The following is a 24,025-nucleotide window of genomic DNA, read 5'->3' as shown; positions in this document are numbered from 1 at the left end:
GACTTTCTGGAGGAGGGAAGAGAACCTAAGTGTAGCAGAGGCCAGCGGGTAGCAAGCAGTCTGGGCAGGGCCCTGGCTGAGCAGGGCTTTGCAGGACCTGAGAACCCACAGAATTCATCCTAGAATGTCCCAACTGCCAGGTGGAGGGAACCCAATGAGTGCTACCCACCAGAAGCAGCAGGGATTAAGTTGAGGTTAGAAGAAAATCTCAGCCTGGATTTCAGACCCCACCTGGAATGGACTGACTAGAGGCGGAAATGGAGACCTGGAAGCTGGGCTCTGAGGAGGTACAATGGGTGGCGCTGGCCCCAAAGTGGATAGTGAGTAGAAAGCGTGTGTGACCCATTCTCCTAGGAGGCCTTTTCTTTCCCCATCTTGGTCATACTCCTCCATCCCTCAGGACCCAGTCTAAATGTTCCCTCTACTGTGAAGACTTCCAGAACACTCCCTTATTCCTGCACCCCACCCCCGCCCGGCCCCCTCTATGATTTCACACACGGTTCACCTATGCCTTCTAAAACAGCCATCTTTCACTGAACACCTACTGTGTGTCAGGTAGTTGCTGAGCACTTTGTCTCAGAGAGAGAAATAGCTTGCCTGGGTCCCACAGCTTGGAAGAGGCAGGGCTGGGCTAGGGGCCCAGGACCACCTACCTGACTCCACCCCAGGCTTGTGCTCCTGGCAGGATGGGGGCCATCTCCATCCCTTTTCCTCTCTTCCGCTCCTCCATCTGTCAGATCTCAGCTCAGCTGTTCCCTCCTCCAGGAGGCCCTCCCGTGGATGCCTGTCCTCCCAGTCAGTCAGTCAGCGCCTCCTCCACTCCCCATATGGTTCTCCATCCCCTCGTTTCACTTCCTTCACTACTGCAATTACTTCCTTCATTGTTTACATGGTTATGGATCCTCCGCGACTTGACTATCAGCTGAGTTCCCCGGGAGGCAGGGGCTGTGTGTCTGCCTTAGCACAGCATCTCTGTGTTGAAAAGGATTTGGTTGTTCTTCACACAGGGAAGACTTCAAACAATAGTGGTTTAAACAAGAAAAGTGTCAATTTCTTGCTGAAGTGAATACAGGCAGTCAGGGCTGGTATGAGAGACCACGGCCACTGGGGACCCAGGCTCCTACTGCCTTGTTGCTCTGCCATCCGCAGTATGCAGCTGCAACCTCACAGTGCACAATGGCTGCTCCAGCTCTGGCCTCCACCCTCACATTCTAATCCCAGAAAGGAGAAAAAAGGGAGGCAGCGTCCCAGCTGTCCTTTAAGGAAACTCCCAGGAAGTGAGCCCAGGCATTTCTGCCAACACCGCATTGGCCAAAACTTGGTCACATGACCATATCTAGCTGCAAGGGAAGCTGAGAAGTGTAGTCTCTAGGCCAGGCGGCCATGTGCCCAGCTAAGGATGGGAGATACTATTCTTATGGAAGAGGAGAAACGAGACCTAGCAGCCTGTGTCACTGTGCACATCTCCTGGCTTATAACAGTAATAATAATGATAATGGTCATAATGATATGTATTTATTACTTTACTTTGCAGACATTTGATAATCCTCATAATAACCATCAAGGCAGTGAAACTGAGGAACAGTATCGGTCAAATCACCTGACCAAGGCCATCTAGCTGGTAAGGGGTGGGTCTGGGATTTAAACCTAGGGCCTTCTGACTCCAGAGCTGATACATCTCTGCTTCTCTGTAGTGCCTGCTGAATTGCTGCAGAAGGAATTTGTGATGTGACTGAATTTGTTCATCTCTGTGTGCCCCACAAGTGGCTGGGCACCCCCCAGTGTGAGTTCCCCCCTCAGTGTGGATTCCCCACTCAGTGTGAGCTCCACCCTCTTGGACTGTCTCGGGGCCTGGGCTGTGGCCTCCAGGACTGAGCCTGGCCTGATGCGAGGGGACTCAGAGAGGTCAGCTCCTGGATGGAGCAGGGGATTTTGCCACTGAGAGGGAAGGAGGTGCAGGGATCCACTGGATCCACTTCCAGAGGATACACTCACTGTCTGCCCTCCTCCTGACCTCCTTCTTCTGCAGGAACCCCAGAGAGGAGCAAAGTAAAGGAAACTGCAACCCTGAGCTGGGGTGATGGAGGGTGCCAGAGGGCCAAGGCAGAGGGGGGAAGTGGTGGCAGCCCCCGGCCTCCTTCAAAAACTGGGACTGAATTAGTGTGAAAAGAAGATCTTTCCGGGGCAGCATGATGCTAGGGTGGCTCTGCCCAAGCCTCTGGCTCCTGGGGTGTGCTGACCCTGGGGGAGCAGGCAGGAGAGTCTGGGGGTGGGCTAGGCTCTTGCCTGGCCCTGCAGGAGCCAGGGATGTTGCCTCACCAGCAATTCTCCAGCATCTCCCTTGGGTGGTGGCTGCCTCCCCCTGGGGCATCTCTGCCAAGGAGCTCTTCTTGGGGACTTTTTCCTACTCAGTCTGGGTTTGGTGCAGAGAGAGGAGGCCCTAGAAAGGCCCAGCCTCCAGCCTTGAGGCGCCATCCCTCAGGGAGAGAGGCCCAGACAACCAGAGAGCCCCATTCTCTCTCCAACCAGCTCCACCTGAACACCAGGCACCCACCTGCAGGGCCCCTGACAGATTCCCTGCAGGCCTCCCAGCTGCGCTTCTGGCCCTACTTCTCCAAGTACCCAAAGTCCCAATTCTTCTCCCTACAGCAGGTGGTCATGACTTTTCTGTGCCATGGACCACTGGGGCATTTGGTGGCACCTCCACACCCTGTCTTGTTTGTAAATGTATCACAAATACATGGGATGATACTGGAAGCCAATTAATTTGAAATACAGCTATCAAGATATTTTTAAAAGCCACAGTTGTGATGAAATGATAAATGTGCTACTCTATTAACCATTAACAAGACTCAGCAGCGGGTCTAAAATGGAGGAGGGATGAGTGAGATTTTGAGAAGTCTGCATCAACTTTGATGTGATCTGAAGATACCAGCAATTTCTACTGGGAACAAAGCCGCAGGTACTGCTGAATACAGGGCGTGCTGGGTATGTTCATCACTGAAGGAAATGCTAAACTGGATATGGTTACAGGGTAGGGAAATTGAAGATGTAATCTTTTTCCCATCCAAGTTCATGAACACCCTGAATTCTACCCATGTGATACCCCAGTTTAAGGAATCCTACTGTGCTCTAATCTTTGGGGTGCAGACATTATACTCACCAAACATGGCGTTCTGGGAAGGCAGAAAAAAGGCTTGGGGCAGGCGTGGGGGCGGGGCCAATCACTAAGGGGAGGAGCCCTAGACTCCAGGTAGAATCACCTGACCCCAATAACCAATGAAATGTGGGAATTGAAGGAGAAGGTGGAGCCAGCTCACTTCCTCGTTTTTCCCTCTTGGGTCGCGGGTTCCTTTACTTTGCTCCTCTCTGGAGTTCCTGCAGAAGCAGCAGGTCAGGAGGAGGGCAGACAGTGAGTGTATCTGCCGGAAGTGGATCCAGCTGGGGGAGAAAACGTGTTAGTCAGGTCCCGCTTAGTTATGCTCTGGTAACAACCAACCTCCACATCGCGGCGGTCTCGCAACCACAAAACTCTGCCTCTTGCTCACGTTAGAGGTCAGCTGAGCGGCAGGAGGGCAGCAGCTCCGCTGGGTGTCACCTTCTCTCCAGGATCCCGGTGGAGACATTGCTGTTTTCATGGTAAGTGAAGGCCTATGTCTGGCTACTTCGCAGGTTTGGACTGTTCTTAACATGGAGTACCTGCGCCACCAGCTGCGCTGAATCCCCAAGTAACCCAGGAGGAGGGCTCCAAGATTATCTCCATCTTCCCCAGGGGCCCAGAGAGGGAGTGGGACTCCCCACAGGTGGCCCAGCAGGGACATGGCAGAGTAGGGACTCTCCGCTCCAAGCTCCCTGGAATGCCCTTGGGCCCAGGTCCTAGAACCCCCCTCCTGTTCGCCGCCGCCAGGAAAGAGGTCCAGAGCCTGGTGGGGCCCAGCTAATTGGCTCCTGGCACCATTCCCCCAGAGCTGGAGGCAGCAGTCGGGTCTAGGGGAATTCGTACAGGCCTTACAGGTCCCCACCCATTCGAACTTCAGCTCCTCCTTAGCCGGCTCTTACCTCTGGCAAGGGAGGAGGGGTGGGGCTCAGACCAGAGCCCAGAGAGCCTGAGACCTCAGGGGCATCCTGGCCCCTTCCCAGGAAGCCTGGACAGGGCTCCCTGTCTTCTAGGCAGCAGTGGTGGACCCGGGCCTAACCCGGGCGGTGTGTGGAGGGTGGGGGAGGAAGGATGTGGGAGAAGCACTACCAAGCCCCCTGGGGGTTCACAGTCAGGCTGGTGGGGGTGGGCCCAGTGTAATCACAAGATAAGCAGGAAGGTCAGAGTTAGAAAGAGAGGCTGGAAGGTGCTGTGCTCCTGGCTTTGAAAAAGGAGGATGGGGCCACAAACCAAGGAATGTGGGCAGCCTCAAGAAGCTGAATAAAGCAAGGAAACAGATTGTCCCCTAGACCCACAGAAGGAACACAGCCCTGCTGAGACTCTGACTTTGGGCTTCTGACTGCCAGACTCTTAGGAGAACAAATTTGTGCTGTTTAAACCACGAACTTTGTGGTTATTTGTCGCAGCAGCAACAAGAAACCAGTCCAGAGGGGTTGCACCAGCTTTTCTCCCAGGTCTTAGCCAGCCCTGCTGTTCCAGAAAGAAGGGCTCCCCTCAGGTGCTGTCTGCCGCTGCCTCTCTTCACCAGGGGGCCTCAGAGTGTGGTGGTCACAATCTCAGCCTGGAGACGGGGTCCTGGGCGCCGCTTCTGCTGAGCCTACATGTGAGTCTCCGGACAAGACTCTGCACCTCTCCGACCCTCAATTTCCTCTTCTGTAAAATGCGGAGAGTAGGTAGAACTTACCTGTAGGGCCAGACCGGATGCTGTGTTTGTGAAGAGCTCAGCACAGGGCCAGGCACATAGGTGTATCCCTGCGTGTGTCCTGGGTGGGTGCGTGGGTGGGGGCAGGTATGCGTGTGTGCCGGGACCTGTGTTCAGGTGTATATGCAGCCTGGATGAGCATTCTGAAACTCACCTTTGACCTGGCACTCCCCTGCTCACAGCCCCCTGTAGCCTCAGGGAGAAATTCAAATCTTCACCGTAGCCGACAGGGCCCAGCACCTTCTAGCTCTTGCAGCATCTCAGCTTCCCCAGCTCCCCCACTCGCACCCTCAGATCCAGCCCTGCCTGCCTCCTCTCTATCCCTTAAGTGGGTCATGTTCCTGTGGGAGTCCAGGCCTTCACCCATGCTATTCCCTCTGTCTGGAACACTTTTCCCTTTTCCTCCTCACTGACTGGCTCCTACTCATTCTTTGGTAAGCTATCACCTCCTCCAGGAAGCCTTCCCTGACTGCTACCCCCACTGGGATGATTATCCTCCCCTTTGACCTAGTGGCACCTCCCTCTCATGTGCTCCCCCAGTCTCAGCACTAACCACAAGGTACAGTAATCCCTCATGACCATCCTTCTTCCCTCTGAGGTCCTGGTCTGAGGACAGGAACCTAGAATGCCTTGCTGTACCCTGTCACCAGCACCCAGCACGGCGTCTAGCCCAGAGCAGATGCTCAGAACTTTGTTGAATGAATGAATAAATGAATGAGTGCATATGTCTGGGTGCATGAGTGAGGAGGCTGCGATCTTGCAGGAGGGGTGTGCAGCACGTGTGTTCCTGTAGTTGGTGATCAGGGATGGTGGTGGAGCCAAGACTGTGCCCTGGAGTGGGGCTGGTGCAGGGGAAGGCCAGAGGGCTCCACTCCCCAAGCTAGTCCCCTCTACCTTGCATAGACAGTGGACTCAGACTTGTAGAGGTTGCCTTGCTGTTGGAGGGGGAGGGGAGAGTAGAGAGGGGAAGAAGGAAGGCGGATGCCTGCAGCCTTCAATGCCTGACACATTCTGCTCCTTCCTTCCTCCCTAACCTCCCCATGACCTCCATCCCCCAGGCCAGGCCCCTCCACTGAATGGGGGAAGGGGTAGAGTCCTCCCAGGGTCCCCAGGGGACACCAAGCCAAGCGTTACTTCTCCAGGCAACCCACCCCACCCCCGCACCATCCTCCCAGCTCTGGCCTGGGTCCTGGGGAGGAGGACAAGCTGGGGTAGTGGAGGGGGGGTTGGTCTGGCCCCTTAGCCCAGACAGCCTGCCCCGTCCCTCACTCATGCCTGGCTGAGGGAGGTTGTGCCACCTCTCTGACCCTTAATCCTGTCATCTGTAAAATGGCACCACGACACTTCCTTGTTGCCTTGTAGCAATTAATGAAATCATATTCACAGGTTTGACACAGTGTCTGCGATGGAAAATGCTCAGTAGGTATAATTTTGTCATCATCATCCCATTCCTACCCTCCCTCCATCCCTGTGGCCATCCTGCACTGAGAACCATGCAGGTTTGGCCCCAGCGTATCCCTGATGCAGTGGGCCAGGTCTGTCTTGCTCATTTTTCTGTCTCCAGCCCTTAGCACAGTGTCTGGCACCTAGTAGGTGCTCAAAAACTGTTTGTTAAATGAACGAACCAGCAGACTCACTCGGGGGTAAAGCACTTCCTCTCTCCGGGCCTGTTTCCTCACGTGTAAAACGGTGTGTCCACAAACCAAGAATCTCCAAGGTCCCTCCCGGTTTGAAATCAGGGCTGGATAATATTGTCGCTGCTGTGCTGAGTCTTGGGTTTTGTTTTTTGTTTGTTTGTTTTGTGTTTTAATATTCACACCAGCTAACATATCCCCAGGTCCTCTCACCTGGACGCACCGCCAGCCTCGCCTTTTTGCCTGCTTCTGTGCGTTGACCCCACTCCACCACACCGGCGCGGGGGCTCAAAACACAGGTATCTGCCAGACAAGAGTCTGAAACGTGGCTCACGGGGCCCTACCCACCCCAGCCCTTGGGAGCATTTCCAGCCTCGTCTGAATCCTCCACCAACTCCATTTCATGGGCCCTGTCCCTGCCGCTTCTCTCCGTGTCCCTCCCTGTACAGGTCCTTTGAATAACACATGCCATTCCCTCAAGCTGCCATGCTGTTCCCTTCCTCTTTAGCTGGGTTACTCCCCCTCATTCTTCAGATCTCCGCTCATGGGCCACCCCCTCCAGGAAGCCCTCCGTAACCTCTCCTTAGACTGGGTCAGATCATCCCATTATTGACCTCCTTTCCCTCACAGCGTTTGTTGTGATTAGAAAGTTCCAGCTGCCTGTAGGATCATTGCGTGTTCCCCCCACTAGATGATGTGCTGTGGGAGGTCAAGCCTGGCCTGGCTCCACCTTCCATGTCTACAACACGGCAAAGAGCCAGGCACATAAGAGGTGCCTGAAAGGTTGGCCTCTGTCAGCATCCCCTCCCTGCAGAGTGGGAGTCTTTGAGGGTCTCTGCAGAGCATCCTCATGCCTGAGGGTCAGGCAGCCACATGGGAGGGAGCATGGGCTGGGCGGAGGTTCATGCTTGTCCTTCAAGGAGTTTGGAGCGCCCACGGGGAGAGGATCAGGGCAGTGGCGGGGAGGGGAATGACCTCTGGGTGCACATGCCTGGTTCCGCCCTCTGCCCTGCATCACAGCCTGCTCTCACGGAAGGGCCTGCATTAGCCACAACACTTTGGGATTAATTCCATTTTTTGCATTTGGCCTCTGCTGGGGAGAGCTGGGTCTTGGGACTAGGGATGAATCCCAGCCCCACCACTGCACTCGCTGTGCATCCTTAGGCAGAGCCCTACCCCTCTCTGGGCCTTGGTTCCTCATATAGAAAATGGAGATGCTACTAGTCCCTGCTGCAGGGGATAGGAGTCAGTGAGATCCTCTGTGCACAGCGTCCTGCTAGGACAAGAGGGTGTCACCCAGGCAACTGGAACACAGGGAGCAACGGGGGCATGGTTTTCAGAGAGTGTCCCAAAGTCCCTCTGCACTGGTCTGCAGCAGGCATTAAGGAAGGTGGTAGAGAGAGCCCGAGAGCGGCTGTCAAAAGGGGGTGAGCACTGAGTGTGCATGTGTGTGTGTGTGTGTGTGTTTAAAGCTGCCGGAGGAGAGACTTCAGAGGAGAGGAAGGAGGGAATCAGCTGGCAGAACTCAGCGCTGCAGCAACAGCTGAGCCAGAGGCCCAGAGGCAGGGAGCTAGAGGGAGCCTCCCAAGGCCAGTGCCGCCAAAGCTGGAGAAGGAGGGGTGGGCCCGGCTGGAGGGAGGGGCTTCCCAGACCTGGGAGAGGAGCCGGTGATGCCGGGCCAGGGGGTCTGAAGACTGACTGCACTCCTAGCATTCCTAGTGTGGAGCGCCTGCACTCTGCTGCCCAAAGACCCCGTTTGCATTTGGGCTCTGCTGCTCACTAGCTGTGTGACCCTGGGTGAGTCCTTGCGTCTCGAAGTCTCGACCTCTTTGGTTGTAGAATGGGGGTGATAACAGGACACCGTGTGTATCTCTGAGCCGCCATGACAACGCGCCACAGACCCAGTGGCTTAAACAACAGAAATATATTTTCTCACAGTTCTGGAGACTGGAAACCCAAGAGCAAGGCATTGGCAGCGTTGGTTCCTCTGAGGCCTCTCTCTCCTTGGTTTGTAATTGTAGATAGCTGTGTCTTCATGTGGTCCTTCCTGTGTGTGTGTCTGGGTCCTAATTTCCTCTTGTTAGAGGGACACCAGTCCTTAGATTAGGGCCCACCCTGGTGACCTCATTTGAACTTAATTACCTCTTTAAAGACCCTGTGTCCAAACACAGTAACCTCTAAGGTACTGGGGGTTTGGACTTCAACCTGTAAACTTCGGGGCGGGGGTAGGGACATAGTTCAGCCCGTAACACCTGTTTGGTCTGGGTTCCTCCAGAGCAGGCTAAAATAAAGGCTGAAGTACATGTCTGGGAGTATAGTCGCAGGGACAAGAGCAAGGGATGGGGAGAGGGGAGAGCGAAACAGGATAGGACAGACAGCCAGCACCAACTCGCATCCCTGAGTTCACCATTACGGTGTCCGGGTGCCCAAAAGTCATTCCTGGTGGGGGAGGGGTACCCCATATGGGGAATCAGAGATGTCCCAGGGCTGGTCCCTGGCATGAGGGCTCCACAGTGCTCAGAGGGCAGTCACAGCTTTGAGTTCAGTGGGACCCATTCTGTGCCCTCCCCACACCAGTCCCAGGTAACCAGGACCTCTTATGTGACAATGTCTTAAGTTGCAGGGAGGAGAAATGTAAATCTTCAAGCAAGGCACTGGAAGTGATGGAGGGGCCGCAATCCTATTTCCACAGCTTGTTCCTGGACTGTGTGTCCTTGTTAGGGGTACCATTGACTGGCTGTGGGTTCTGGGCACCAGGTGTCACACGAGCCAGATGCCCCAGCATTCCATCAGGCCTGTTGCTCTAGGGTCAGACCAGTGGCTACTGTGCTGCATCCACTGTGCTCTTTCCTTGCCATAAAGTGTGGCTCTTGGTCCCAGGCCCAGGTGGGCTGGGATCTCACGTCTCCAAGCCAAAAATTCTGTAAGGCCTTGGGTGTGGTCATGCTGTGGTGTCCTGTCAGGTGGCTCAGCATCGTCACTGTGGCCGAGAAACGTGGCAGGGCCTGGAAGACTGAAGGATGCAGAAGAGGGGATGCTCACCTCCTCAAAGGCCTTAGTGGATGGGTCCAGCACAGGGTCTGGCCTGCGGGGCTCCTACTGAACCTCCGAGATGCCCATCTTCCAGATAGGGACCCTGAGGCTCAGCCTGCACCAGGGCACAGGGCTCGTGGGCAACAGCCGGGGTGGGACCCAGGCCTTACAAACCCTGTGCTCTCAGCTGCAAGGGAGGCTGCCCTGCCTTCCCCTCACAGCTGACTGGCGGAGCACAAGGCTCTAGAAAGGGAGGCTTGGCCCCTGCCTGGGCTGGCTCAGGGGCTAGTGTGGAAGCTGAGGTCACCCTGATGACCTCCCCGGGCATCAGCCGCCACTGGGTGTGGGCAAAGGGGCAGCCAAAGCCACCAACTGAGGGAAAGGTGAGGACTTAGTCCTCACCCCATGGCCTGGTTTCTCCGCAGGATCCTCAAATCTGCAACTCTGAGGCTTGGAACAGGCACAACTTCCCGGCTGTGGGACCCTGGGTGAGTCCTGGTCTCTGTTCCCTCATCTTGCCTCACGGGGACTGCAGGACTGGATGGACGACATACTGGGAGCCAGGCCCTCAACATGGTTTTTGTTCGTCCAGCCAAGGCACAGAGGGGCCACCAGGTGGGTCTGAGTTCTACCTTGACTCCCAATCCAGTGCTCCTTCGACCACTCCTCAAGAGAAAGTGTGGGGGTTGTGGGGAGAGGGAGAGGATGGAAGAGGCAGGGACCTCATGCCCAGCCCCCTCCATAGTGCCTTGCACACAGTAGGTGCTTACTAAATACATGCTGAATGTCTGGGTGGGTGGATGGATGGACAAATGGACAAACGGGTGGGTGTGGCCTAGTTCTGTGTGTTCCAGATCCCAGCCACCCAGCGCAGCCCTTCCTGCCTCTGCTAACCTCATTTGGTTGCTAGCAGACTTTCATTTCTGCCAAGTCACTGCTCTCTACCCCGTGACTGGGCTGGCTGTGCCAGGAATTTGGAGGGAAGAAGACTGACAGACCCTGAGAACTTCACCACTAGCTCCATTTTCAAGATGAGGAAATTGGGGCAGGGGGAGAGTCCTGAGGTTTGTTCAGGCCCAGAACGCCTCACCCCCCAGCAGCCTTGGGCCCCCACCCTCATGGGGAAGCCTTAGGACCCCTCTGTCAGATCTGGGCATCTGGCTGGGGGCAGGGCAGGGGGAGTCTGGTCAGCAGATGGGGTTCCCTGAGTCATTCCCAGGCCTCCCAGAGATGTCCTAACAACCCACGTCATTCCAAGGAAGCTCCAGCTGACCTCTGAGAGGCACAGCTGGGCTCCCCTCCCCACTCTGACCCAGCCTATGGGCTCCCCCCACTGCTCCCTCCCCTCAGTCCCTCCCTCTCTGGCCTTTCTCTCTCACCTCAGGACTCAGGAGCCCACCTCTGACCCCTACATGCATTGTGGTCTTGGGCAGGCCCCTGCCTGTCTCTGAGCCTCAGCGGCTCAGCTGGGACAGCCGACTGCCTGCGTCCCTTCTGACCTTGACCCTGCAGGCCTCCCGGCCATCAGAGCTCTGTCCTCCCTTCTCCCTCCGTCTACACTCCCCCTTTCTCTCTGGACTCCCTCCAGGCCCCACTGTGGACTCGACCCATCTCGCCTTCTCCATTCTCTGTTCTCCCTCCTCCTGCCTACCCTCCTCAGAGAACGCCAAGTCTGCAGCTTTCCCTGACCTTGAAGAGACAGCAGGGTGGGAGCCAGCAGCTCCAGCTTGGCAAAGGGGCCTCTGGCAAAGAAGCCCTGTTCAGTTGGTCCTGGGGGCTGCACCGTCCTTGCAACGCCCCCCACACACACCCTATCTCACGTGCCCTAGTTTACTTTCCTCTATTGCTTTTCTCATCTTCTCACTTCATTGATGTATTATTGTCCATCCCCTCGGTAGAAGGTCAGTTCCATAAGGGCAGGGATTTTTGTCTACTGTCATCATTGCTCTGTTCCCAACGCCCAGAACAGTGCCTAGCGCACAGTAGGTGCTCAGTGAGTAACTGATGAAGAGTTCCTCCACTCTCCGATGACAACCACCATTTATAGAGCGAGTACTTGTGTAACGCCCTTCCAACACCCCCGCCCCCCGCGCGCCTCCGATCAACAGCCCTGCGTGCCCAGGACTATGCCGGGCCCCTTTGGGAAGATGGGGAAACTGAGAATCAAGGAGGAAGAGCTCAAAGGGAAGAAGGAGTCCGAGGTCACACAGTGCTAGCTGGTAGAGACCGGATTCGAACCTACGCATCCAGACCACAGCGCCTGCGCTCTCAGGCGGGGGACGCTTGCATCCCGCAACGGGAAAGCCTCGAGGGCCGGCTCAATCCAAACGCCAGGCCTCCGGCCACGCCCCTACCTGGGAACCGAGAAACTGAGGCACTCTGGCTTCCTCGGATTCCCTGGAAGTCTCCTTCCCAAACCTGTCAGTCCGGGAACCAGCCCGCGCCCCCCATCCCTCTCCTCGGCGCGAGGCGGAGCTTCGCCGGCGCCCACCGGGAGCCGGGGAGGGAGAGAAAAATGAGTTTTCCTGCCGCCCGGTGGCGGTGTCAATTGATCGGGCGCGGGCGGGGGCCGCGCGCCGGGCTGGGGGCCTCGCTCGCAGCTGCCGGCGCACAATTATCGGGAAAAAACTGGGGCGGCTGCTACGGTGAAATTAGTTATCGATCCCTCGGCGGGGCCGCGGGGCCGCGCTCAGCGCTGACGGCTGCAGACCCGGGCCGGGCCCGCCGGGCGGGGTGTGGGGAGGAAGGCGCAGCGGTGGGGGCGGGCCCTCCTCTCCCCCCTCCCCTCTGCCGCCCTCCCCATCCCGGCTGTCCTCCACCCCCCTCCTCCTCCTCCCCGCGCCCTCCCTGCCGCTCTGCTCTCTCCTCTCCTCTTTATCCCGCCGCGGTATCGACCCACGGCCGGCCCCGTGCGGACAGGCGCCCCCGTCCAGCCCCAGCGCGGCCCCCGCCCTCCGCTCTGGCCGCCCCGCTGGTGGGCCTGGCGCCCGGGGCTCCGCGTGGCGCGGGGGTGCGGAGAACGCCCCCAGTGTGGACCCTGCCCCCGGGCCAGCGCCGGCGAGGAGGAAAGACAAACCCCTGCTCGCTGTAGACCGGGGTTCGGAGCCCTCCTGCCTGCGAAAGTGCGTGGCCTGAGCCTCAGTTTCCTCACCTAAACCGGGGTAGTTCTTACGTCTTGCTTGTTGAGAGGATAAAATCAGAGGCTCCATGAGGAGGGCCTGGGCTTGTCGCCGAGCAGGAAGCTGGGCGTTTATTTCACGATTATACCGCCAGTTCTTCCCAGCGACTCTAGGAGAGGTGTCAGAGCCCCAATTTATGGATGAGTAAACTAAGCTCAGAGAGGGGAGGTGCCTTGTCCACCTCCTACAGCCAGCGAGTGGCCCCATGACCCTAGAACCCAGCTAGCAAAGGGGAGACGGGAGGGGGTCTTCTCATGGGTACTGGCATACTGCAGGCTTGGTGGGGGAGGTCAGGGCCCCCAGGCCCACTGGCTCAGGGCAGCTCGACTCTGCAGCCTCCAGAGAGGAGGGAAGGGGGAGGAGGGGCGGGCCTCTCCTTTCTCATTACTAGGCTGTTGGTGGTGGATGGGTGGGTGGACTCTAGGCTGGAGAGCAGGGGACCTCAACTCTAATTCTGTCCCTCTTCTCACCAGTGTGTGACCTTGGGCAAGCCCCTGCCCCTGTCCCCAGCCTAATACAAAAAGGGGTTTGGACCTTATGTCCCCCAAGGCTCCTTCAGGCTCAACCACCTTCTCTCTGCTGCCCTCTCCCCTGCCTGCCTGCCAGCCACAGCCTCATCATTCCTCTAGCACAGCTCCGTCCAGCATCTGCTATGTGCCAGGGCATACTGAGAGCAAGATGGCCCCTTGGGGGTTCCCTCTTGGGGCAAGGTGGGTATTGAGCAGATTAGGAATAGTTGTGGTGAGTTCAGGGGACTGTGACAGATTATGGCTGGAGGTGGGGGATTGGCCACCAGGGAGGACATCCTAAGAGCAGACATGACATTTGAGCTGCAACTGAAGGTGGAGTAGGAGGATTCAAGGGCAGGGGGAACAGCATGGGTTAAAGTTGAAGTCCAAATGGAATTTGGAACATTCGAGAAACTGGGAAAGGCTAGTGTGCTGGAGGGCAAGAGACGAGGGGGAGGTCAGCAGGGTCCGGTCAGGGAGGGGTTGGGAGTGTGAGGATTAGTCCCAGTGAAGGGGAGCACGGAAGGGCTTTGAGTAGGGGGATGACAGGGTCAAGTTCATCCCTGAAGCTGGAAGCCTAGTGTGCAAAAATCCTACAGAGGAGTCTTGGCTCTGTTCTTGGTCTCTCTGAGCCTCAGTTTCCTCCCCTGTGAAAAGGAGATAATGATCTCCATCACTTTAGGGGCTGTGGGCTTTGGAGGGGATCAGCCCTGGGTTCGTATTACCTTGGGCGAGGTCAACAAGTGACTCAGTCAAAGGGGCAGGGTGGTATAGAAACTTGAGGGCTCCCCATCCCAAGATTTCCTGGTTCCCCAAGGGGGCTCCAAAGGTGGTGCTGAAGGTCCCCCATGGGAAAGTGGCCCCTCTGCTGGCCACAGGAGCCCTGGTCTGAGGAAGAGGAGAGTGGGAGGAAGATAAAATCAAGGAGTAATTCCTGAATTCCCCCTTCCCCAGCCACAAGCCTGTCCCAGCCTCACTCACCCACATGGGACTCCTGGCCATTCCCCAGACTGTCTGGGCCCAGGACCTGAGCTGGGCATCAGGGATGCAGTGATGAACCAGAGGGGCTGTGATCCCTGCCCTCGTGGCGCCTTCAGTGTAGCGTGAATGTGCACCTGCAGGAATGAGCGCCTTTTGCTGGGGTCTTCTAAGCACGGAGTATTTATGAGGACACATGCCTATCTGCAGGTACCTCTTTGCATGCATGGAAGTATTTGTGCACTGTGTCCACGGGCATGACTGTGCACGTGTGCATGCACTGCTGAGTCTGCATGCACGTGTTTAAGTGTGAGTAGCTCCGTACATGTGTGAATAACTGTGTATGTGAATGTGGGTGTACATCTGCGTAAACGTGCATCTTTGTGCATGTTTGCATGTGCCTGTGTACCTCCGTTTGCACTTAGTTTTCAATGCACATAGATGTGTGTGGGTGAACATCTCTGAATTCTTTTAAGCGCCTAGAATGGGCGTCTCTGGATGCACGGAGCTGCAGGGATGACATGGCCATGTTTGCCTGGGCAACTGCTGTGTATTTGCATTCTGGGTGCATAATGTGTGCATGCCAGCATGCGTGGATATGTAGTGCATATACTCACCTTCGTGGTTTCATGCTTTCTGTGTGTTTGCATGCGCACACGTGTAATCCCTCTACACACGTGCACGTCGGTGTAGGCAGCTACTCCCAAGCGCGTGCACATTTCCGCGCGTGCTTATGTTTGTGCCTGTGTTTGCCTCCATTGACTTTCTGAACAACACATGGCGCCCTGGGTGTGTGTAACCCCCACATTCATTAGGGAGCACAGCACGCTCCCGTGGGGAGGAGGGTGCTTCCCAATTGTTCAGCCGAGAGCTGGAGGACAAAGAGACAGGGGTGCGGCTTGGCTGCTGCTTACCTGGTGGAAGATGCTCAAGAGGGAGGTAGGAGCTGGCCAGCTGCCCCCTGCACCCAGCTGGGGTCCAGGGAGATGGCCTCCTCCCCACACCCCCCGGGCCTCTGAGGCTGGCAGGGGCAGGAGACAGCAGGTGGCCTTGCCTAGCACGCTGAGGCCTCCCCCGGGCCCTCTGCCAAGAGAGGCTCTCCCGAGCCTCTGAGCTCAGAGAGGCAGGCTGCCGCCTGCCACGTCCCCGCTCGGGCCTCTCACACCTGCGCCCTGGCCTGTCTGCTCCGAACATCGGGCTCCAGGGACAGGCTGTGGGGCCTGGCTCCTCTCGACTTTTTCTCCATCCCACAGCCCTGGTTCAGGTGGGGGCTGGGTCATGGCTCTCCTCTTAGGCAGCCAGAACCTTCTGTGAAGGCAAGATTGCACAAGCACATCTTTCCTCAAGCTGCCAGCCTTGGTGGTAGTGATGGAGCCCGGTGTGCGGAAAACCAGCTCTCTCTCTCTCTCTCTCTCTCCCCCTAGGAATCTCCCTGGTTCCTAACCTAAGTCTGTGATGCCCTTCCATCCACCACAGCTTGCTGCCCCCCCAACCCCCACCAATTCCCTCCCCACTTTGTGCTTCCTGCACCCTGGTCCCTGGGGTCACCTCCTCACCCTGGCACAATGCTTCATGCTCAGAAGACTCTGAGGTCTCCCAGAGTCCTCCTCTCCTCACTCAGAGTGTCCCTCCTGCACCAGCAGGATCCCCTGGCCAACATACTGGCCTCTCCCTTTCTCTATCCTGTTGTTCCCCGCGACCTTGGCTCGGCCCCTGCACCGTGGTCCAGCCTGCTCTGGTCTTTGCTTGCATGACGGCGCTGTCTGAAATTCAGACATCCCTGCCTCCACCCCACCTCCCACTCACCTAGCCCTCACTCTTCTGAGAATATTTTAAGCTTGCCACCCTCTTCCAGGCCCCGTCTACCATTTTCTGTACAATATCCTGAGGCAGTCTCCGCCTAGGGCCAAGCCAGCCTCACCAGACTTCACCTCTGAGCGACAGCATTCCCACTTTAGACTCTTCTCTTACTGGGCCACTCCACCTGGATACCGCGCTCCTTGGGCTTCCCTGCTCTCTCTCTGCATGTCCCTCCTCAGGCTCTCATGCGGCTCTTCTGGCTCTGCCCCTTGATCAACTGATAGTATGTCCTGAAATCTGCCCCTGGCCCTCAGCTCTCTCCGGCAGTGATCTCTCCACGATCTCCTGGGCTTCTAGCTCCAGCCCGTTGCCTTCTGAACGCCAGACCCATCACGTTTGCTGCCCTTGGCACCTCCATCTGTATCCCTAGAGCCCACACAGATCCTTCCCGCCCCAATCCCACCCTACCTGCCCTTCCTCCAGGCCTCCCCATCAGAGAATGGTACCCTAGCCGTGTCTCCTGGGCCAGAAGCTAGGACATCATCCTTGCCCACTCCTTCTCCCTCACTCTCCACATCCAGTCGGTCACCAAGCATGGAGTTCATTAAGCTTCTTGGATAGTTTTCATTAAGTTTGGAAATTTTTCTCCTATATTTCTTCCAATATTTTTTCTGTTTCCCTTTCTCTATTCCTCTGGGACCCCAATTATCCTTATATTAGGCAGCCTGGAATTATCCCACAGCTGACTACTGTTCTTTGCACTTTTTAAACAAATTCTTTCCCTATGTTTGGTTTTGGCTAGTTTTTATTGCCTCGCCTTCATGTTCATTATCTTTTCTTCTGCCTTGTCTGACCTGCCACAAATCCCATTCAGTGTGTTTTTTCATCTCAGACTTTGTAGTTTTCAACCCTTAAAAGTTAACTTGAATCTTTTTTTTTATCTTCATGTCTCTAACATTTTGAAAATATGAAATACAGTTATAAAAACTGTTTTAGAAACTTTCTCTGCTAATTCTAACCTGTGTTAGTCCTGGGTCAGTTTTTATTGATTGACTATTCTTTCCTTTATGGGTCATGCTTTCTTGCTTCTTTGTATGCCTGGTAATTCTTGGTGGATGCCAGACATTGGGATTTTTGGATATTTTTATATTCTTATAAATCTTCTTGAATCTTATTCTGAGAAACAGTTAAATTACTTGGGAGCCAATTGATCCTTTTGGGTCTTGCTTTATGATTTATTAGGCAGGTTTTTAGCAGTGCTCAGTCTAAGGCTAATTATTTCCCAATTCTACCCAATTCTGAGATGAGAACTTCCTCAGTGCTCTAGCCACCCACTGCCCTGTGAATTATGACTTTTCCATTCTGGCTGGTGGGAACCAGTATAAGCATGAGACAGTTCCCTCTAATCCTTTCAGATTTTTTTTTTTTTTCTAAACCACCGTTTCATGTGTTTTTGTTTTTTTCTCTGAATTTTTGGTTGTTTCAAGTGGGATAGCAAATCTGGCCTGTTACTCCATCTTGGCCAAAAGCAGAAGTCAGTTACCAAGTCTTGATGATCCTACTTCCTAGTAACTCTTGATTCTGTCTGCTTCTCTCCTAGCCCCTGCCACCGATCCAGACCCCACTGCGTCTTGCCCAGGGTGACACCCAGAGGCTCCCGGGCTGTCTCTGCTCCATTCAGTCATTTTCTGCAACAGCAGCCGGAGCTGTCTTTCCAGATGGCAGTCTGACCATGCCGCTCCCTGGTGCCAACCCTTTTGCTCTTCATTGTCTCGGAGTTAATCCCAGGCTCCTACCTGTGGCTCATCAGGTTACGATACAGCCAAGCTGACTGGACTGTGTGCAGGTCTCCCGAGGGCTCATTGTTGCTCTGCGGGGTTTGCTCGTGCTGTTACTCCTGCTGGCAGCTCCTGCCTCCCTCTCCTCGTCTGCTCCTCTAGGTGACACCTGCTCCAGGAGGCCTCCTCACCCTTTTCTCTTGTGGACCTGCCCCTTAGCACAAATTGCTCTGGATGGCTCTGTCCCCTAGGTTGGGCCTCCCTGAGAGCAAGTCCCTGGCACCTCATGCTAAGCCCTGCCTAACTTATCCAGTGAATGAATGAATGACAAGAAGAGAAGAGAATCACTGACAACAGGGAGGACTGCCCTAAAGGCGAGGGAGGCCAGGACTATGGCTCAAAAGATCTGTGTCCTCCTCCCAGCCCTCCCCAACTTGCTGCGTGATTTCGGGTCCTCACTGCATGATGACTTGGTCCCCGAGGACTCCTCTGTATCACAACACTCACCTGTTTCCACAGCATCAGAGAACGAGCTGCAGTCAGGTTGAACCCATCCTCCTTGTTTGAATGATGGAGAAATCAAGGCCCAGTTGTGGGGAGAGCTGGACCCCAGGTCACTCAGTGCGTCCATGGCAGAGCCCAGCCTGAGGCCTGCATGCCGGCTCAGTTCTGCAATTCTGGGCTTTGGTAAGGAGTGTGGAGAAGAAGCAGTCCCCGCTCTCCCTGTGTCCTGGGGGAGTGGCCTTGTGGGTACTCTGGGGCCCTCCAGGGCAGAGGCACTCCGGGGCTGGGGCCAGGGCACCTCTGTGCCTGGCACTACCCTGGATTCAGAACTCACCAATAGAGAAGAGGAGGAAAAGGGTCACTTGGAAGTGGTCACACATCCAACTGGAGGAAGACTTGGGGGGAGGCTCAAGGTCAGCCTGAGGTCAGCCCCTGTCCAGCTTAATTATTCATTAACCAGGCAAGTCCAGGCACTGAGTTAATGACCAGCACAAGGCTGGGGAGGGGAGCAAATTCTTCCCCCGAGTGTGGGCATGACCTGCAAGGGCAGGGAAGCCTACAAATGAACAATTGGTGGAGAAGCTCTTCCCTCATTCATTTGTTTGTCCATTCATTCACTCGCTCACTAATTCACTTCTCTCTGTGTGTCTGTAAGTAAGCAGAAGCCTGGAGATCCAGCTGGTGGGGGGGACAGAGCCGTGGAGACAAGGACAGTGCAGAGTGGTCAGTGCTGTGTTAGGGGCAGCCCGCGGGCCTGGGGGAGTGCAGAGGAGACCCCCAGGCCAGCTCGGTGGAGTTGGTAACGATGCCTGGAGAGAGTGAGGCCCCAGAGGAGACCTATAGGTCCACTGTGGCTGGACCACCCTGGCTCAGGTTCTGTGACATCCCTGTCGGCAGGGATGGTACCATCAAGCCCGCTTCTGTCCTTGCCTTCCCTTCACCAGGAGACTAAGTTGGGGATTTCCTCTGATGGTCCAGCCAGCTCCTGCCCCCATCCCCAGCACCTGGCCCCCAGGGAGTGCTCCTGGACAGATAGATGAGGAAGGGGCCTAGGGACGCGTCAAGTGCAGGCTGAGGAGGGAGGCAGGGAGTCCTCCTTGGGGTCCAGTGGGTACACAGCTGAGGTGGAGGTCCTGTCTGAGGGACGGCTCCAGGGATGGAGAGGCTTCAGGGGCCATTTGGCACCAGGGGGTGATGTGATGGCCTGGGCTTGGGTTGCGGATGGGAACTGACCTGGGCGTTGAAGGTGGGGCCCAGCCTGGAGAGGGCAGGAAAGGCAGGGGGAGGAAGGAAGGCCGCAGGTAGGGCAGGGGTCTCCTGGGAGAGTAGCCACTGGGGCTTTACAGGGGACACTGAGGGGGTTTGAGCGTTGGGACTGTCCTGGGAGCCGGGGCGTGGAGAAGGAGGAGCCAGGTGCCTCTGCATGTGCTTGTGTGCACACCCGTGTGTCGTTGTATTGCTGGCTCCCCATGCTCTTATCTACCAGATAGATGGCTCCCTTCCGAAGGCCCCTGTCCTTTTCGGGTAAGGTGTCCGTACTGGGGCCCTGCCTTAAGTCGGAATGAGGAGAGGGGCTGCAGCCTCACCATCACCCCTCCCTTATTTATTAGCTGAGATTGAGAAACCTGGGGCAGCACGCGGATCTGGGCCCAGGGGCTGCAGCCTCATCCGTTCTTCACTGCACTTCAGGGAGCTGCTGGAAGGCCCGGAATAAAGGTGGCACCTCTTACTGAAACTAAACAAAACCCTACTGGGGACAGTTCACTGCCCCTGTCTCAGCCTGTCCAGAATCCTGGTGCTGGACCCATGTAAGCCGGTCACGGGGGAGCGGGATGGGGGCGGGGGGAGCACGGGGAGAAGCGACCAGGAGGCATGTTCCGCCCAAGCTGGCCCCGCAACCTCAGTCCTGGCCTCACTGGGCAGCCTCACCCGCTGCGGGAGGCCCCGATGCCTCCTCCCGCTGGCTGTGGGGCTGAATCTCGTCCTGATGCGTGGGCCGACGCTGGAGCCCACTGGGTTCCGGAGGAAGTGCTGGGGCTTGTGCTCTGGCCCCACGTGAACTGGAGGTGGGCTTCATGCAGCTGGTGGGGGGCAGCTGGGCCTGGAGGATGGGTGGGGGGCTGGAAACCACGATCCCAGCCTGGGCAAGGGCGGGCCTGGACTGTTCCCCCCACTTCCACTGCCAACAAAGGCCCCGCCAGGAGAAGAGGGCGTGTTTGTTCAGCTCTGAGACCGAGGGGGCAGGAAGCAGAATTTCAAAGCGATCTCACCCTTTGTTACCCCTTCCCAGCGCTCCCCCCCCCCACCCGCCACGCCCCAGGCTGCATTCCAGAACCTGAGGGGGTCCTGCCCCGGGAGAAATCCGCTTAACCAGAGGCTCAGGTTACAGCCTAGCTGCTCCCGCGGAGCCGGGCCCTTCCCAGCCTGACATGGAACATTCTGGAAGGCTGGTCTCCAGGTCCACCCCATCCCCACCCTGGGACCCCCTCCAGGCCCTGGGGACTTGAGAGGGAGGAGCTGGGAGGAGAGGAGAGAGGTGGGGAGGACCCGCTGGGTTCAGGTGGCTTTTTTTTTTTTTTTTTTTTAACTGGGGGAGCCCGGACTCGGTTTCTGCCCTGAGTGGTGACCTCAGACTCAGCCGGCAGGGTGACTCCTGATTTGGCTGAGGTGGGCTGGGGTGAGGTGGGAGTCTCTCCTTCCAAACAGGGCAAACTGTATTTATCTTCCTTTCAGGACTTTCTCAAGGTATACTTTACACAAGATAAAGCACTTTCGTGTTATGGGCACAGCGCTGCGATTTCTTACATTTGTGTCACTGCGTGATCACCACCCTGAGCAAGAGTCCCAGCAGCCCTGTCACTCAGGAGGTTCCCGTCATGCTCCACCCGGGACAGACCCGCTAGCCTGCCCTCCATCACCCCAGACGGTTGTGCCTCTACACACAAGCGCAGTCCCAGCACCGTTCCCTCTTGTGCCTGGCGCTTTCACTCAGCATATTTTGGGGATTCGGCCATGGCACCGAGTGCATCAGGACGTGTCCTTTTTAATTGCTTAGTTGAATTCCACTGTTTATTTATCCCTTCTCCTGTCAGTGGCCATGCCGGTCATTTCTGATCTCTGACTCTGATGTGTGAGGCTGTGAACATCGAGTACCTGTCCTTTTGTGGAGAGGGAGGGACCTGATGTGACACTTTTGTTTATCCTATGATTCCCAACTAGGAGCATACAGAGACACAGGGTCTTTGCACATGCTGTTCCCTCTGCCCAGATGCTCTGTTCCCTGTCCTTCCTAGGGAGCCCTTGCTGACCCCGTGGTCTAATGATGTCTGCCAGATTCTGTCTTTTGGTTTTGTTGTCTTTGTGGCATTTACTGCCGTTTGTAGCCATCTTATCCCTGTACTTGTTTCTTGGGTGTCAGGCCCCTACCCACAGGTTTCTGTTCTCTGAAGGCAGCCACTTCTGCCTCAGGTCTCCCAGTGCCCAGCACAGGGCCTGGCATGGGGTGGTGTCAGTCAAACCTTTGTGGGTGTGTCTGTAGGCCCTGGGAGGTGAGGACCCTGTTGGGCTCAGAAGGATAGCCTCTCCCGGGAAGGTTTCCTGCCACCATGACCTCTGACCCAGGAGGCTAGCTAAGAAGGGGTGGGAGCCAAGGAGGGGTGGGAGATCTGTGTGCTACACTCATACCTTCCTTATCTTTTGGCTAATGGTTTGCCAACAGTGTTGGGCTTCCAGGAGAGGGGAAGATGGGGGGCAGAGTCCAGCCTTGCTCCAACTCCTGCCTCAGCCTGAGATGCTCAGCAGTCATCTGTTTTACCAACACAGGTGTTACAAAGTCTCCTTACTAAAAAGGGAGGTTTGGAAACTACAGCTGTAGGCAATGGGGAGCCATAGAGGGTTAGGGAGAGGAGTGCCATGGAGGTTGCCAGCAGTGACCATCTCTCCCAGGTTGGTAGAAAGAAGGGCTGGACTCGATCATTTTGCCATCAGCCTTCTGTGGGCTGAGAACTGGCCACACTTATTTGGAAGGTAGCTTTAGGCCTGGGAGCAGAGTTGGGGGAGACCCAAAAGTCTTCAGAGCTGGGTGAGTTCAGTGCTGGAAAGCAGCAAGTTGAGATTACACAGCAGGAGCAGCAGACTTGCTTTGAACTGGGAAACAGTACAAGTCCCCATGAAAGACATTTAGACACTGTGCCTTCCAACAGGATGCAGGGACCCTGGTCCCAAGCTCTGGCGGTCCCTGTGTTGAGTCCCATTGGCTGAAGGACAGAGGCCAATCACCCATCTGGTTAGAGGCAGGGACAGGTGAGAAGCAGGGGTCCTGAATCCAAGGCAGAGCTGGCTCCCCTCACACCGCCCTTCCCCAAACCCATCCCTTCCAGCCCCCAAGAGCTAGGCTGCTGAGTTCTCCCTCCTCAGACTCCTCTGTTTACCCGCTGGCAGGAGGCCCAGGGTGGTGCCTCAGGAGAGGCAGGGAGGCTGTGGAGGGGCGCTGCATTCCTGTCTGGCATTTGGCAGGGCTGGCCTGCTTCTGCAGGAGAGGGGCAGGGCGGGGGGACCAGACAGCCAGCCGGCACCTGTCCAGACCCCGTCTCACTGCCAGAAGTTCTGGGGGTGCAGAAGAGTCAGCGACATCATGGACACATTCAAGTTTACTGAGCCAGGAGTAACTTGGGAACACCTGGTGGTTAGGATAGGACCTGGCCTGCCCTGGGAGGCCCCCAGCCCCGGGGGGAAGCCACAGTCTGGTGCTATGATAAGGGACACTGGCTGTGTGGGCGCACCGATGATGGAAAGAAGAAGGGAACCAGAAATCAGAGGAGGGCAGGGGGCCCAAGCTGGCCCAGGCCAGGCCCAGCACATGCATGGCTTTGGGGCCGAGCTGCAGGTCAGGCTGGCCGTAGAGCAGGTGAGTTCCACAGGACTGGGTCCTCAGGGCCCCAAAGAGGCTGCCATTAGCCAAAGCTGATTCTCATCAGCGTTCTCCTGTATAGATTAAGCTCTGGTCACCTTACTGTTCCAATACAGAGTTTCTTTCTCACAGTTCAGTGGGCAGCTGTCATGCGGGGAGGGGGAGGGAGAGGGGGAGGAAGAGCTTGCTTAATGCAGAGAGGGGAGGTGAGCAACGCAGACCTTTTAGCAAAAGGTGCAGGCTACCCCTCACTGCCATTCGCAGCAACAAAAAATCCTGTCTAATTTTCGCCCAGTTGTAGAAACCACTTCTATAGGAACAATTCATTTAATCTGGGGACAGCTCTGATCACCCTGAGCACTTTCTGGGTGCAGAGACCTCTACTAAACACTCTATGCCCTTGACCTCACTGGACTGCAACCTTATAAAAGGCATGCATTTATTATCCTTGCACACTGAGAGGGAAACTGAGGCCCAGAGAAGGTAAGTGAATGCCCACGTCACCCTGCTGGGAGAGGCAGAGACAGGATTAGAACTCAGACTTCCTGGCCCTGCCACCCACTGCTACCTCCACAGGGGGCCTGCTCACCAGTCCTCAGGAAGGAGGTGGCAGGGGCAGGAGACAAAAGGGGAAAGTGTGGGGAGAAGGCCCGGATTCCAGGGCCTGCTCCACCAAATCCTAGTGGGGTGACCCCAGGCAAGAAGGAATTTCACTTTTCTGAGCCTCAGTTTCCTAGTCTGTAAAATGGGCATAGTAGTGATGTCCACCTCACAAGGCCATTGTAAGGATGGCAGAATCTTTTTGTGGACTGTTTCCTCTGTCTGGGAAGTTCCTGCCTCGC

General features: G+C 56.3%; 1 protein-coding gene across 1 annotated transcript in view; it reads left to right on the top strand.

The window, feature by feature from the left end:
- Window positions 1-18,867, top strand: part of C4H9orf50 (chromosome 4 C9orf50 homolog) — a 37,096-nt gene extending 18,229 nt beyond the window's left edge. The window contains exons 8-11 of the mRNA XM_032479140.1: window positions 1,535-3,639; window positions 6,697-6,792; window positions 9,952-10,141; window positions 17,593-18,867. The gene's annotated coding sequence lies outside the window, so the exon portion shown is untranslated. The remainder of the gene's footprint in view (window positions 1-1,534; window positions 3,640-6,696; window positions 6,793-9,951; window positions 10,142-17,592) is intronic.
- The last annotated feature ends 5,158 nt before the right edge of the window (window positions 18,868-24,025 follow it).

Source organism: Camelus ferus, chromosome 4 (assembly GCF_009834535.1).
Source record: "Camelus ferus isolate YT-003-E chromosome 4, BCGSAC_Cfer_1.0, whole genome shotgun sequence".
NCBI lineage: Eukaryota > Metazoa > Chordata > Mammalia > Artiodactyla > Camelidae > Camelus > Camelus ferus.
Note: the sequence above shows the minus strand (reverse complement) of the source record. Positions and strands in the feature narration are given on the sequence as shown.